Here is a 14,566-nt window from a genome sequence, read left to right as displayed (position 1 = left end):
CAGCTAGCTGCTGCAGACACCAGTGAGAGCTGGTGCTATGCAAAATGTTTGCTTCCGATACATCTGCACGCAGTTATAAACTTAAGGCATATATATATATATATATATATATATATATATATATATATATATATATATATATATATATATATATATATATATATATATATATATATATATATATATATATATATATATATATATATATATATATATATATATACTTGCGCAGTTAAAACTTAAAGTTCTTATGGGTGAGTGTTGGCGTTAATACTGGTCAAAGCCATATTCCCTATAGAAAAGAAAAAGGAAAGAAAAACATAATGTAGTAAACTGCTCGATGAACGAGTCTGATATAGATTGTCTATATCTGAAGAGCTATTACACGTATGAACCAGATTGCCTTCTAAGAAACAGGACTTGAAACATGATATATGGGAAGTATGCGGCGAAGTGTAGATATAATTTTTAATTTTTTTGGGGGGGGGGGGGGTGATATATTCAGTTCCATATTCATCAAGGGGCAATTTCAATGCGAATTTGGCCTCACGATAACCGAAAGTGGTACTCCATTGAAAAAGCGTCAGCCCCACCTCTACTTGCCCAGCCTTCTCAAAATCTACACACTTACTCTGACTGACAACTATGACTTTGCGTGTAGTCTCATTCCCTCCCTCTTTCTTTTTTCTCTCGCTACCTACCTCTGAATTTAATCCCCAACATCCCTTTTCCCAGTGTCGGGAAACGTCCCTGCCTTTACTCTCTCTCCTGTTCCTTCCCTCCTTCTGCGAAGGGCGGTCACTGTCCCTTTAATCCCTAATCCCCCGTGAGTGTATCGGTTGAGGTGTCCTCACTTGAGAGACAGTTATCGTGCACTCCACACCCAATTTCCATTTTCATTTCCTTCTTCCTTTTAAGAATCACCTCCCCCCCCCCCCCCCGGTAATAAGGCCTACCGCAATGTGCGCGTAAGTCGCACCAAGAATACTTATGGTTCTTGTCCGGCTCCTTTCGGCGCCCTCACTCACGCTGCGGCATCTGAGTTCGAAGCTTTGAGTTCGATGCCTTCTGGCTTTGTCGCGAGCAGCATGTCGGCTTCTAAAGAGAGAAAGCCCCGTTTCTTCTTCTGCACCGCATAGCGGGGCCTCCTTTTCACACGGAGATGAGCCGTCCCCCTCATTCTTGAGCGAACGCCGTCCAATTCGGCCTTTTGTGTCGCACCCCTTGGGTAATGGAAGCACGAGCTGGCAAAGGGAACCCCACGGTGCACAAGACGAATAAAAGCACGAAAAGAGGAAGAATGTAAAGAAAAAAGAGAAAGGGAACTCGCGCTGAACTAGCGTCAATGCGGTGGAGGACGGGAGAAAGGTGCTTCCGAAATTGAAACACCAATGAGACTACTTTGTATCTGGGGTGGGGATTTGAAAGAGGGGCGAGCGGAGAGAATGCGGGTTCATCTCTCAGGAACTCGCCGTCTTCGGGGACATTCACTCCCCGTCTAGCGTATACCTGAGTGTTGGGGTGCAGTGACATATGCTACGCTCCGCCACGGCGGGGGAGCTGCGCGCTCTTGTGTCGGGAGCTATATATGTTCGGTCCCGCGACACGGCTTCAGCCCTGCGGTATAAATGCTGCCAGAGAGCAAGGGAAGAGAGCAATCGAAAGTATAGAATTCCCGGTCGCGATGCTTTTGGTGTCGTTTGAATGTTCGTGAGCTCCGCAAACGCAGTATGTGGCACGATTGCGTTGCAGATGAAGTTCCATTGAGCTATGAGTATGCGCAAGACACAGTATTCAGAAGTTTCGAGATTAGAGGAAACCTCGGTTTGCGTTATGCAGCAAAGACAAGCGTACGATGAAGCATGTACGGGATTTTTGTAAGTGTCTTGACTTGCTGCCAAAATGCGGTTGTACTTGTCAGGGTTGCCAAGGAAAGTCAGGCACACTGCCTTTCGTAGCGCGTCACCGGCTGAAAATTGCTGTACCCTTTTCTCGCTATTGAAAAGGGGGAACAGGCTGGAAATGACAGAGTGAGTGAATAAACTTTATTTCGAGATCCGGCATGTTTGTGGTCCGGGCTAGACCGCACAAGTAGACACCAGGAGACCTTGTCTCCCTATAGCCTCCCTGGCCTGCTGGATGGCCCATCTTTGGTCTTCGACCTCTGAGCTGAGCAGCACTAGCCACCACCCCTCCCGGGGGGCCTCAGGAGAACTTGTTGATAGGTTGGGGCATTCCCACAGTATATGTTTATACGAAGCCCTTTCTGTTGTGCATAGTTAGCATTTGTTGTCCGGGTATAGGTGTGGATAGCTCCTGTGGAGGTGCACAGGGTTGGGTAGGAGTTTGTTTGTAGCTGTCGGTATTCAGATGCTTGCTTCCTGTCTAGACTCGGGTGAGGTGCGGGGAAGACGCGCCTCGTCTCTCTGTAGTGTTGTGTGTATTCTGTGTAGCTTGTAAATCTGTCTTTGTGTGGTACGTCGGCGCCACCAGGGATGTTCACCGAGGGGTCTGTTCGGGTTGCGCGGCGGGTTAATTCTCGCGACCGCTCATGGCACAGAGTTAAGAGTGTGGTCTTTTTCATGCCGTTTGCTGTATAGAATTGAACAAGTTTCTGCGCAGCGTAATTTATGGTAACCGGACGCGAAAAAAAATATAAAGGGGCAATATGAGACAATCGTGACATTGATTACTAGGATGTGGCAGGCAAGCATTACTGACTCTAGCGCATAGCTAAATTTGAACCTTTTACTTCTTTTTATATTTTCTGGACCTATAAATACCAGATGTGGTCATTTAAAGCACATGACTTGGGGGGAGGGTCACTGACCAATGTGCTGGTCACTGAACAGCATATTTCTGTGCTGGTCAGTGATAAAATTTGTGACATATGTTTCAGACGTTCAGTGCCGTATACGATGGCGCAAATGAGCCCAGTAGCAATATTTTATAAAGTTCATCGCAACACATGGATTTGTGGTTATAAGGAGTGATCATCAAAACAAAAACAAAGGAAAGAGTACCACCAAAAGCTGACGCGGAACGAAATAAGGTTTGCGCTCGTGCTTAATGAAATCTTAGAGATTAGGATGTGTTGCATATTTTCACGATATCTTTTGCATTATTATCTTGGTTCTGTTGCTGTTGACATCGAAAGAGATAATGAACGCCTAATGGTATGAATCAGTGGGAGAGAGTGTTTCCTTTTTCTTTTACCCTGATTTTTGGCCTTTTTTTTATTTTACGAGCATGTGCATCCACGCTCTCGCCTTTCGCGTTGACATTGTTTGAAATGTCATTCATTGTTACGGCTGGAAACGACATGTGGAGGTCACTTACGGGCCTATTTTTTTGGCTAAGAGTGAGGGTGCACCGATCCATGAATTAAGAAGCCCACTTCCTTCGTTTCTTGTATAATTTTCCGTTATATTTAGCTCTAATTGCGCAACCAACTTCAGTTATGCTGCAACTATTTATCGCTTTTTGTCTAGCTGAGGCCTTTATTTTCACATCATTTACGACGCTGTGGCAGCGTACAACAACACTTTATTGAGCAAGAAGCCAAACAGATAACCGGATGCCACGTTTGTGAAAGACGCGCAAAGTCGCCGCCAAAGGAGAGTTCGCGTTCAAAACTTTTACACATGAATTGAAGAACTAAATTTTTTTCCGATAAGGTACAAACCACATAAGGTACAAAGCGCCAACCAGCATGAGTCATTATACTCATTTTAACAGGTTGGGCTGTAGCTGTACACATTAATCACACACATTTACCCTGTAATATAGTGTGCGTCTGAAGCGGCCCCATGTTTTTTCGACTCGTCGCTTCAAGACCCGTTGCGGTGAGGTAGTAAACGCGCTACAGAATAACCCTTCATCTGCTACGAGCTGCGCCAATGGATTGCAATGCCTTCCATGCTTCCTATATTTTCTGCATCAGTTTCCCTTTTCGATGCCCAAAATTTGAGCGCAAGCTCCAGGCTCTTCACTACGCGCCGATGTTTATGTAATTGTTACCTGTGACGGTAGTAGAAGGCGACGTTTTCTCTGCTGCACTCTAACAGCCTAGCTCCTGCCAGCGCTAGCTGTCGGATGCAGACTAGAGCGGCGTGGCACAAAAGCGACGCATAGAAAAAGAAAAGCTGCGAGTTAACGGCAGTAAAGGTAAACGAAACGGAAGTTCACGGGGAAGCAAGAGCTTCGAACTTGAATCAGCCGTCGGTAGAGCCGAGAGAAACGTGAGTTGTTCCACATGAATTATAAACGGTGGTTGGTTCCGTGACATTGGTGCGTGCGCGACGGGTATGTGACGGGGAGAGGCCGGCTCCGTCTTCCTGCGCCGCTGTTGGCGACACAATAGAAGAGCCTGGTAAGACCTGCAACAAGCGCAGTGGGGAAGCGATACCGGCTTCCGCAAGCCTCCGGTTGCGCGCCCTCCACGTGACCCCCTCTGCGCTGCGTTGCGTTCTTTCTCTTCCCTCATTCCAGTGTGCCCCAAATGGAACCAGAATAGATCCCATCAAACTGAGTGCCAGCCGCGACACGCGTGCCTGTGCTTGTTTGCTTGCTTGATGCTGCCCCTATAATGCCGGCCTGTCGCTACCGGGTTTGGAAGCGTCTGTGGAGCACTGGAGCAGGAGGAGGTGGTGGTACAACCTCCAGGCCCCTTGCTGCGCTTGAGAGAACGTGGTGTATACGTCAACCCAACATGCCCATTGTAATGAGCCTACCCTCGCTGCCCTCCTCTCCCTTTCCCTCCTGTCAAACGGGAGTAGAGTATCGCGCAGTTGGCTCTGGCATCTGTTATTCTTGGGTGGCCTGACAGTGGTTTGGTGGGGAAGTATGACTTAGTCGAGGAAAGGAAGGGAGCGTGTAGGGACGTCGCCTGCATCGTGTCCCTGGATTTCTCGTTCGTTCCGAGATTAGAGCGGACCTCCCTGTTGCATCAGCAGCAGTGTTTCCTGCACGTGTCTGGGACTACGCGTCGAAGGCGGTGTCTCGCAAACATTTCAATAAAGAAGAGATTAATTTGGATTTATATAGGTCTCGTTTTTTTTTTATTTCGGTATCCGTCATTCAGACCGTACGGCGTAATTATATTTATTAATCTGTACTTTTAAAGGGTAACCGCGATGTAATGTTCCCTTAAATGGCTAATTCCGCACGAGGATATTACAAAATTCTACTGCCTCTATTTAGCAGAGGCAAGATACTCTCCCCAATGTAAAAAAAGTCGGCAAAAAGCAGCAGCGAATGCGTAAATTCCATTGAGATGACGCAGTGGTTGGGGATACTTTATTCAGACGTCTTGGCATTGGTAGCTATGCATATATAACAATCACGACGGCCAGTAATTTTCTAACGGGAGCTAAATTTCCAGAAAATGAAAAACCCGCGAATATAAGTGACGCAAGCAAGAGCATATTCAACCTAATGACAAATCTTTATTATTGTGGCCCAGTACTCTGGGGCTCTTAGAGCTAGTAACCGTACACTGCATTGGAAGTCAGATCAGCGCTAATGAGGAGAAGATCTACAATCTTGAACGCCAACTGACTACTCGCTTACGGGTGAAACATTGGCGTTAGTAGTCATTGTTAGTACACAAGCACCTGCGCTAAATCAACAACTACCCAGCACCGTCCGAAGAGAGAGAGCTTTTCTGTACGTTGTGTCAATTCACACCTTTCAATGAAACATCTTAAAATATCAACTCCACTGTACCAGAAAACTAAACAGATCTCTTTCTTTACTTAATGCTTGAGGAATGACACAATTACTATAGATAGTTACGGCGCACTTGTACTGGCTGTGGAACACGCTCCTCCAATCAGAACATTCGAAAGCATCGGTCCTACGAAAAAGCTTTGCTGCTTTCACGTTGTGAATTAAGCGAGGTCCTGATGCTTTTCGGTTCAATATCATCATTTGCTCGGTTTATTGTTTTGTGTGCAGTGGGCAATGATAGACATTTCTCTTCAAGGCTTGCTCGACGCGCGTTGTGATTGGTGGTCAGGGTTAGATTAGTTGTATGCAGCGCTGCTATGGGCTGCTTCCTGTTCCAAAAGCCAATGCTGCGCAAGAGGGTGAGATCCTGTGCTTTGTGAAATCCACTTTCACCCAGGCGGGCTTACTCATGTTTCACTTTTTCAGGCTGTGGGAGTGGATAGTGGTTGGTGCGAAAAAATGTTTTCATTTCGACCTCTTTTTAAACAGTGGGCCTAGGAGACTAAGCAGCGTACCGAAGGCTCTAGTTTTACGAAATGACTGGCGCCTTTGTACCAACGCTGAGAGTTTCGCTAAAGCATTTCCTTTCTTCTTTTTTTCAAGCGCTTTCGTATTAAGGTGAAAGAGCGCTACTCTGTACAATAATGTTAGATTTTTTTTCCACGCACTGTTTCTTTCTAGGTTCCATTAAATTTTTCTTCGTTTCATATACCGTTGCCCAGAAAAAGCCCATAAGTTATGACCATTGCCCAAGGAAGTTCAGTGCGAAAAACGCAGAACCTGAAATGTTCCCCTTCATAACTGGAAGATATACGAACGTTTGCTCTTCAAGGGCTGTTGCGTAGCGGTTGATTTAGCGCTGGCGATAGACCAACGGACGGCTTTACAGACTTTCGACGATCTAAGTGTAATAACAAAAATAACACACGCGGGAGTATATAAAGTGCGGCTCTCTGACTCGCCAGCTTGTCTTGCACATTTCGTCCAGAGTGTGAGAAGTGGAAGAATTTCCACAGCTGGCCAGCCGAAACGTAGCATTACATCCTTGCTGTCTTACGCAATGCGCTGAAGAACGTATGGTTGCCGACTGCAGTGCAATCTGTGCTACACGCGACTCCACAACAAAAGCACTAGCTTTTTTTCCACTCCCAGATTTATTGGAGTGCGCAGCCCTATTGAGTTGCGGCTGCAGCTCGTTACATTAGAATGACCTCAACGACCTTGTCAAAGCTTGAGAAGACGCCTTGAAGGACGCGTTGAAGAGGCAGAGAACACAAGCGAGCTCACATATTTGATAAACCTTAGTGAAGGCGCCGATGTTTGAGTACATGAGTGATGCAATTTAAGTAGTGTGTAGGTTACAATAACTCCGGTATGACATAATACTTCGCAGCGGATGCCGTGGTTGGCGTTATTGAAAGTGTTCTTCATTCTTCTGTCCGCTGTGACGCATGTTCGTGAAGGCGGGCCGCTTCGTTGGGCCCAATATCTCTTTGAGCTGAAATGGAATTTTGCTCGGAAGTGAATGGTTCCCTTCGATGGCACGCTAGGTTCTATCAATTTTGACCCCGTGGTAACATCGACAAGTGTCGGCATGGACATTTAGATTAGGTAAGATCACGTACAGCGGAATGTGTAAGTCGACACAATTAACAGTAGGCATCACCGATATGGCATTTATTCACCGCCTCACTGAAAAATCAAAACATATATCCTATGATGGCCGTTGTATGTATATGTATATATAATATTATTATTATGCGAAGAGTATTTAGCTGGGCTGTAGTTGGTTTACTTACAATACAGTGAAACAGCTCGAAAGACGGGGCAGCGAAATAACAGCGCTCTGTAATGTTTGTTATTTAGCTGTCCCGCCACAATGTTACGCGACTTTTAATCGAAACTACTCTATACTGCGATAACATTCTTATTTTTTTATTTGTGCGCTGTCGATGTGACGGTCTCTTTTTTTTCTGTGTTTATCCCTGTAGTTGCTAGGGTAAGTCAGCTCGCACTCATAGTTAATTTTCGTAAGAAGGTAAATAGATAAAAAATAAATACAAACACACACGGCCGCACAGCTGATACAATGGAACTGTGTGCCATAACTATAAAGTGAAAAAAATAAACGCTAGTCTGATATGTCACGTTAATAATTTGTGGTATGTCCCTGTAGCCGGCAAAGATACACTGCGCCGTGTTATACATGCTTCCGTTGCTTCGTGTTCCCATAAAACACACACATACACACACACACACACACGCACGCACGCAAACACAAGTGCTCTTTGTTAATCCAACGGCTACAAGCTGAACAAGGCACGTAGGTCGATCTAGAAAGATAAGTAAAGAACAAGGCAACTACGAAAGAGGAGATAAAGCGCTTACAGATTCGTTTTTTTTAGGAACTATCGCACTCGACACGCCAAGTTCCCATCAGAAACCAAAGTTCCAGTGAGAGCAACGACTGCACCGTCAGGTGCAGTACTAGTGCCTGTCACTGTGTGGGCTGAAATGATTTACCGATAGGAATGTTCAGGAAAAAAAAGTAAGCAAGCCACTCATCCAGAACGTGAATATCTAGCTTCCCGAATGAAACCAAATAAACCTGAACGAGTGTCTTCCGAAGGACGCCCGCCAGAGTTACCATGTGTCCTTGCTGTCAGAGCTTGTCTATGTCGTGCGCGACGCAGCGAGGCAATAATGAGCACGGAAGCGCGGCTGGAGTTTGGTTAAAAATTCAGCGGTCCCCCACACGACCTACGCCGCTGGATACAGGGGGAGCCACAGTCAACAATGGAGGAATCGAGGCATGAGAAAAAAAAGAGAAAAACATGAAACTCCAGGAGACGCACGAGCGGCACGTTGGGTGGGACGATGAAAGTAGGAAATCCAAAACATAGTAAAAAAAAAAAAAGAAAGATGAAGCAGTGTGCTTTGTCGGTGAAAAAATGCGGGAGTACACCAAATACCAAAACAGCGAACGCTGTCGCTTATACAAGCGTACAATGGGTACTCCACGCTGTTTGACGAAGCGAGGGTAAAGTTTGCTGATTTCGTCAGCGTTCAGCGTGATATTGCTATTTCAGGCATTAAATAGCGAAAAAGGTACATTGGCATGAGAGTCAAACGAGGTCTCGCTACCCAACTTGTGTGTTTCCTATACCGACATTCGGTAGGCCAACGCCCACGTAATTAAAAAAAAAAAAACAGCGCGCTATGTACTCATATGGAATGAGTTTGACAAATATTATACATATACATATATTATACCGGAGGACAACGGCGCTAGCTCTGTTTCTTCGCGAAACCAGACGTTGACATTCGTTTGTGGAACGCTCGGTCTGAGGCTGTCTTGTCTTCGTGGCCATTTCCCAGGCGCCTTGCCGACGCTATACAAAATAACCCGCCCGTTGCATTACATATGTAAGAAAGCTCTCTTCAATTTGCGTTTCATATCAATTTCAATCACCAGGCCATCTGTAGCCGTTTTGTGACACAGGCATACGCGCAGTGTCTCACGTTAGCGTTGCACTGAAAAGCCGATAGTATAGGATGATGGACTATTGTAGGCGACTGTCAGAAAAAACGTAGGCTGCATTTTGCATTAGAACGGTTGCACAGCAGTTGGGGAATACAATTAAGTTAGGCCATGCAACATCAGGCCATATTTGTGAATACTTACATGCCACAAACTGCGAGAACAGCTCATAAAGCTCGCCATGGCTATATGTTATTTCCAATGTTTTCACTAAGAGGCTTTTAAGCCTTCTTAGTCGTATACCGCCGGTCCCTTTGAACCTGGAATTGTTGCTAAAGTTCTACTGAGACGTTTACAAATGCTCTCAATTAATTTTAGGTGAAGAAACTCATCAACGAAGTCCCGAACACGATACTTTTGAAGTGAATACTAAACTGTTCAGTTTTAATTACGCATCTCGCACACCTTGAGTTCATCTTTGCCGCCTAATCCTGAGCTCAGTCAAGCTCGGCAAAATGCAAATTGAACACAAAATACGTAAGCGAGCCACTTACTCAGCATGTAGAGTATACTTAACTAGCGCGCAAGCTCGGACGTACACCAGAACACAGGACTGTTTAAATAGAAAATTCCAATGATATACGGGCGACTGTAGTGAGACATCATGAGCCGATACTATGGCAGAAGCGCTTATGCGTCGCGCGACTCTTCGTTAGAAGACAAGACCCAAGATATCATCCGAAGGACACGGTAGCGTGCAGGCTTTGGGAGAATTTAACTTCTCAGCATAACAAGAAGCATACTGGAGCCCTGTAATGAGAAGAATAGGTAATGTGTTCACCCTCTGAACGCATTTTGCGGCATGACTCATCGTTCTTCGGCGTCGGTTTCTCGGCATGTCGGGAGCAGGCAAATTGCATTCGCGGAGGGCTAGACGCAACACTGCACGCAAGATGCGAGAATGAGGCGAGTAGGAACCACGGGGTGTGCGAGTGAAGCAGGTAAACAACAGAGATTGAAGCAAGGGCTAGCGAGACCCGAGGTAAGGAACAATCATGCATGGAGGAAAAAGAGCAACTAAAGCTCACTTCGCCCCGGAGATTAAAAATAGATGAGGCCAACGGGCGCGGGCTGAAAGAGTTTCATGACTACGGCAGCTGTTTGTGTTCCCCGCTAGCAGAGAATTCGGATACAGTAAAGGAGGGAGTAAGAGCTAGGGCAGAAATGGAGCGCAAGGAAATGCATTGCAGGTAGCGTCGTTAAGGTGGGAAGTACGTTCACAATGTGGCAAAAACGAAGCCGCGGTGCCGTGTATACGCGACTGCGGTATACCATTGCTGCCTGAAGATCTCCGTGATTTGTACACACGGAGAAACTGAATGATCCCATTGCACGTGCGTGTCTGTGGGTAGGGATGGGGCTATGTCATGCATATGTCATACCTGAGAAGCACAAGCAGTTCTGCCCTCGTGTAGGCAGGGATTGTTTGTTAGCGGATTGCAACGTCTAGTAGCTGTGCGCGATACACAAAGGAGTAGATCCGCGCCTCTAGACACCTACGTCCCTCGGCTGTGTTGGTGGTCTCGGCTGGAGCGTGCATATTTCGGAGATGCGGGGTTCGGCCCGGTAATCCCGCACCTCCTTCGCAATTTGCTGAGAAACTTATACAGAGGATTCGGGGTCGCGGGTCGCGGCACAGTTTGCACGCTGTATTCTCCCCCTGGGTGCTCCTCATCTTTATTTAGTCTGATTTATGGAGCCTATTACAGGAGGGGGAACTCTATCGTCCCTCGCCGTTCCAGCGTTCCTCCCGTTTACATTGCCAGCGTATAGCGCGAGTTAGCCTCCCGCCGTTCGTGCTTGGTCGATTGCCCCTTCTGGCTTGCCACTATGGCGAATAGAAAGAAGGGCCCTCGCGTGCTCGCTGCTTCCGCGCTCCCATCCACCCTCGTGCCAGTGCCTAATTCTTCTTCCCAAAACAAATAGTTCCTGGTCAAGCCTGAGACCCGCAGCGAACGCGACCGCAGTGTTTTCAGGATGGGGCGTGGTGATGAAAACACCGAGGCTTAGAATCTGGAAAGCACGTAGACGTGGAAGTTGGGCACTTGCTGCTCAGTGTTAGAGAATAAATCTGAATGGTAAATGTTCCACGCTGCCGCTAGGAGAAAGGCGCATAGTGGATGTTATTTAAATTGAGTTTGTTCGTACGCGAATTAACGCGGACTTGGATGAGTTGCGGGGGAACACAATGAGCAGCACATGCTCCTCAGCGGCTCGCAGATAAATGAAGTTTGTATGTACTTCGTATGCAATCTCCTGCAGTGCCGCTGTCTACATAATGGTATACCATTATGTAGACAGTTGCGAAAAGAATAGTTTTAAAAAGAGGAAATAAAATGCAAAGTTATTGACATGACTTTCGTGAGAACAATCTCGTCCTAGAAACAGAGCATAGTTTGCCGCCGCTTTGTTAGGGGTTCAGCGAGAGTTTAACAAAGTGAGGTGGAGAAATTAGTTTGGAAACAATTCGCGAGGGAAGGACTTGTTTCGCGATTGCCTGGTATCAATATCCTGCTCTTTTATTCAGTGTTTAGATGTGACAACAAGAGAGGCATCACCCTGCTTTACAGCTGATAACTAAAAGCTTCAACTTACGAAGTTTAAATAATGAAGCAGAAATTAAAAAAAATAAAGTTGTATTCACGTGCAATGCTTCTACCCCGCCCCGACGCGCGCCCTTACAAAAGTTTAAAGGAAAGTATTATAGTTATGCGTACTGTTCATTTGACAAGTTTCAGAAAACAGTCAAAGTAAGTACATACGGGTTCTCTGACCTTTACAAGCATTCGCTCCTCCCTACATCTACACTCGCTGGCAGTAGTTCTTCTATAAATTAATTAATGAATTTATTTCAGCACGCAAGTACATGGAGGTACATAAAAGGCAACAAAATGAAACTTCAATTATGATTTCACGGATATTACGCTGGATATTCTGTGATGAATAAAACGGGCTGAGCGACCTTGAACTGCCTCCACAGCTATTCAAGATGTGGGCGAACGTATGTAGCGTACAAAAGCAGTTTTGCGGAATGTGGTGTGAAGTTTCTGGTACTAATCAGTTAATCAAAAGATTTGCTGGCAATGATGGAACCTAAAATATAAGGTAACAATATTGGTCTCGTGACAGGTTTGCGAGATTCTTACGAGCGTGCAGTAGTCGCAGAATATCGAACTTAGTCGCAGAATATCGATACATAACCGTTTTCCTTTTCCCCATGCCCTGTAAGAACAGCAAAAATTATGACGGGCTTATGCAGCTTTTGAAGCAAGCAAGCTTAGAGATTAAAAAGACACGCCGGGAGAAGCCCGCAGGATTAGGAATATGCAGAACGGCCATCCCAAAATATAAAGATAGGCAAAACGCCCAATCCTACAGCTCATCCATGCAGTTTGAGCAGAAGGCACATCAAGATACATGACGATGATCAATAGATAATCGACTACCTTGCAATGTTTCTACTTGTAGGCTCACACCAAGCATAATAATATAAAGAATGGAAGGAGTGAGAACAGCTCCCGAAGTCATCAGTGAGAAAGCTACTTCTGCGGCGCTGTCTATAGGACTTTGAAACGAGTTGGCGCGGAGAACATGCCTAGCAAAGAACTAAAGTTTCGAAGAAAACATACCCAGAGCAACGATTGAAAAGCAAAGACAAAAACAGTTTTTATTTACATCCAAGCACAGGGGTATTTGGTTTCATGTAAGTCTGGTATGAGAATTCGCACGCTGTCTTTTAGACGTTCTGGTTATGTCGTGCCGCCATAGACGCGAGAGCGCAACTGCAGATATGCTTATAATAACTTTTCTTCAATTATAAAACAAACAAAAGAAACACGTGATCTTTCCTTGAAACGATGCTACCGAAATGCGCGTCCTTAACACATGGCTTATCCTCTGGTTCTTTTTTTATTCTTTAACTAAAAGTATTACTTTTTTTTAATTTCCATAAGAAGTTTGCGATACTAGTTACGTAACGTTTGCTGTCGTGGTGGTATCACTGGTTCCACGAGGGCTTCATGAGATGATCATGCGGAAACTCTTGCTGTGCACACAACATTTTGCAATTTCATTCAGAGCTCAAGAAGCTTTTACCTTAACCCAACATTGCCTCGCTGTACATGCGAAAACATGAGTACGAGGCTATGACGTCGCATGCAGTAGCTAGTACTTGGCGCGAGCGTACTGCGCCTGGCGCCGGTAGCTTGCAGCGCTTGAGTTTTCCAAACATTTTGCAGTATTATTTCATTTGCTTAGCAACACATTAGTTTTTAAATAAGTCTTTATAATCGTCAGTGCGTTTTTACCCTTGCAGCAATATAAACAAGTAAAGCCACCAGTAAAGAACGGCAACCACCTAACATAACGGTGCTCAATTAGTAATACTTCAGAACGGCGCTGGTTGCTTCACACTAAGACATTTTAAGAAGTACGTGATATCTACAGTGTCACCTCATGCGTATCAGCTGGCATAACCGTCTTTGGAGAAGATGTTTTTTTTTCTCTCAATAATATTAAGTATAATATATGTATGTGTTCCTCAATTCATTCAGAAATGCCGAGGGAACAAGTCTTTGTTTTAAAACTAATGTCTTAGCTTCAATTGCCTTCGTAATTACATAGCTAGCCCCTTAATTCTTCTTACTACACTGTGATGAACTTTGTCGTCCAGAGGTCGAGGCATGAATTCGAAAACATAACGCGGCCGTGCTCACTGCCTAACGTCTTGAAAAAGAAAACGAAATCGTCCATTCAGAGTGTGCGCATTAACAACGTCTTATACAAAATTATCTTTAATAAACTTAATGTAGCCCGAGCAGCATAGACTATTTGCTGAAACATATGATTGCTTAAAGAACGGTATAATGCGCCGCTGCGAGTTGGATAGCGGCAGACGTTTTCGTTTGTTTAAAAGTGGTGGAAGTAGGACACGAAACAATGAGATACTTTTACGCTATTCAAAGCCGCACTTCATGAAGAGAATATATCCCGGGCTTTCTCTGCTCCTTCGTGCTACATTTCACATGGTCGGCATACACAAGCTACGCCTAGACATCCTAGCCTCGCTTCACCGAAATTAATCTGACTCACTCGTATAAGTCACACAAATCAAGGAAGCAACAGGAGACACAGGAAAGAAAGGTGTTAACCAGTCTAGAATAACTGCTATGGTAACCTACACTGGGGAACGGGACGGGGCAGTTTGAATGATGTACACAGAAAGAGACATGAGCACACACGCGAAGTCACAGTCCTCACACTGACAACATAGCTTTTGGTCTATAGACCATTTTT

At 45.3% G+C, this 14,566-nt stretch overlaps 1 protein-coding gene across 6 annotated transcripts in view; it reads left to right on the top strand.

The window, feature by feature from the left end:
* LOC119393715 (uncharacterized) overlaps positions 1-14,566 on the top strand; it is a 180,773-nt gene that overhangs the window by 148,715 nt on the left and 17,492 nt on the right. The window lies entirely within an intron of this gene.

Source organism: Rhipicephalus sanguineus, chromosome 5, assembly GCF_013339695.2.
Source record: "Rhipicephalus sanguineus isolate Rsan-2018 chromosome 5, BIME_Rsan_1.4, whole genome shotgun sequence".
Lineage (NCBI taxonomy): Eukaryota > Metazoa > Arthropoda > Arachnida > Ixodida > Ixodidae > Rhipicephalus > Rhipicephalus sanguineus.
The sequence above is the reverse complement of the archived record's forward strand: the minus strand, read 5'-3'. Positions and strand labels throughout refer to the sequence as shown.